We start from the raw sequence: 2,500 nt of genomic DNA, 5'->3' as shown, positions 1-2,500 counted from the left end.
GTGTAGTAATAACAAAACACTTTCGCAAACCGGCAAAGACCTCCCGGGCGCTTTGTGCTTTTCTGGAATCCCTCGATCCCTTGAGAGGAAGGGGAATAAGGAAGAAAGTAAAGAGAAAGAGAGAGAGAGGGGTAAGCAAGAAAGTAAAGACAGAGAAGAAAGTACAGAGAAAGAGAAAAGTAAGAGAAAGAGATAGAGGAAAGAAAGAAAATAGTAAAGAGAGAAATAAAAGAAAATGAAAGAAAAAGTAAGTTTGTGGTAAAAAAGGGAGAAAGGGAAAAAAAGGAAGCGGGTGACAGAAAGAAAAAATGGAGGAACTTTTCATTTTCTTGTTCTTTTTTTTTCCTCTTCTTCTTCTACTTCTTCCTCCTCTTCCTCCTTCCTCTTCTTCTTCTACTTTTCCTCCTCCTCCTCCTCCTCCCACTCTTCTTCTTCCTCCTCCTCCTCCTCCTCCTCCCTCTTTTCTTCTTCTTCTTCCTCTCCTCCTCCTCTTCTTTTTCTACTTCTTCCTCCGCCTCCTCCTCTTCTTCTTCTTCCTCCGCCTCCTCCCTCTTTTTCCTCACAGGAACTGCCGCTAGAGGTGTGTTACACCTCGTGTGCGCTCCTTCGTCACAAGGAGTGCTTTTACACAGGGGACACGGAAAGGACGCCGATCTCGAGGCAGATCACGATGACGATAACGCTTATCAGAGAGGAGACGAGAACAAACCATATGGATATTATGGGTGGCTTTAGTGTAAGAAAATAGAAAATTGAAATTGGAAGTAATGGATATTGATAAAAAAAGGGGGAGAAATGAATACTAATGAGTATTGATTAAGAGAGAGTTGGTTAAGAGAGAGAGAGAAAGAGAGAGAGAGAGAGAGAGAGAGAGAGAGAGAGAGAGAGAGAGTGAGAGAGAGAACATGAAGGCAGACACGAAACATAGAAACGAGAAAGTGGAACAGCTAAATATAGATGTGAAAAACAGATAAAAAATAAAAAATAATGAAAAACAGGTAAAAAATAAATAAAAATGGAAACAAAAAGATGAAACAGATAAAGATAAGCTTGATATTATGGGCTTCATCTTCAGTGTGAAGAGATAAAAAAGTGTGATAAAAATAGAACCAGAAAAGTACAGATAAATACAAGGAGAAAAACCAAGAAATGTAAAACAGACAAACAAACACACGCGGTGGATGTGTTTATGAAATCAGAGAAAAGAAGAAAAAGAAATTAACAATAGACAGGAACTGGAAAACTACGATAGTCCTGTAAAAAAATAAATAAATAAATAAAATAATAATAGATTAATAGATAAATAAAAAAATGGATGAAATTGTCCATCTGTGACTCATATATTTTGTGTTTAAGTGTATTTTATGCTACTGAAAAGGGGAATTTTCATTTTCCTCCCAAAGCAGGAAGTTTTTATTTTAAAGAAAGAGAGAGAAAGAGAGATAGACAAGAATTTACTGAAATAACATCATATCAATATGAAAATTTGGTATTTCATTCTGACTCAAAAGGGAAAGGAGTTGTAAGTAACAGGCATATATGTTCATGAAAAAAATGCATATATATGTAATGGGAATAATGATGTTTGTGTATGAAGGCTGTTCTGTATTATTTTAAGAATGCATCCAAGTTGGAAAGTTTATGTAATTTCCTAAAATGCACACACACACACACACACACACACACACACACACACTCACTCACACACACACACGCACACACACACACAGAAATAAACAAACAAACACAAACACACAGATGTCACCCCTTCCCCAAAATACACACGTGTCCCAACTCCCTTCCAATAACACAACAAACTCTTGCAGTAAAAGGATCACGCTAGAACTATGAAGATAAAGCAGACAGAGGTAGAGATCGACCAATGCAGGCTTTGGGTCTGTTTTTTACCTTTCCAAAAAGAAAGAAAAATAGAAAAAAAGGAAATATGTTTAACATTTTTTTTAATGTGTATACTTTGCTGTGGCATTTTTGAAAACCATAAATCACATAGAATTTTGTTTAAACCGCTGGAAGTTTCGAGGGAGAGGGAGGGAGGGAGAGGAAGGGAGGGAGGGAGAGAGGGAAGGAGAGAGAGAGAGAGGGAAGGAGAGAGGGAGGGAGAGGGAGAGAGGGAGAGGGAAGGGAAAGGGTAAAGAGAAGGAAGAGGGAAGGGGAGGGAGAGGGAGAGGGAAGGGCAAGAGGAAGAGGAAGGGGAAGGGGAATTGGAAGGGGAAGGAGAAGGAGAAGGAGAGAGAGAGAGAGAGAGAGAGAGAGAGAGGGAGAGAGAGAGAGAGAGAGAGAGAGAGAGAGAGAGAGAGAGAGAGAGAGAGAGAGAGAGAGAGAGAGAGAGAGAGAGAGAGAGAGAGAGAGAGAGGAGAGAGAGAGAGAGAGAGAGAGAGAGAGAGAGAGAGAGGGAGAGAGAGAGAGAGAGAGAGAGAGAGAGAGAGAGAGAGAGAGAGAGAGAGAGAGAGAGGCAGTTTTCAAAAGCATTCAATCAGAA

This window comes from Penaeus monodon, chromosome 2 (genome assembly GCF_015228065.2).
Source record: "Penaeus monodon isolate SGIC_2016 chromosome 2, NSTDA_Pmon_1, whole genome shotgun sequence".
NCBI classification, from domain to species: Eukaryota; Metazoa; Arthropoda; class Malacostraca; order Decapoda; family Penaeidae; genus Penaeus; species Penaeus monodon.
The sequence above is the reverse complement of the archived record's forward strand: the minus strand, read 5'-3'. Positions refer to the sequence as shown.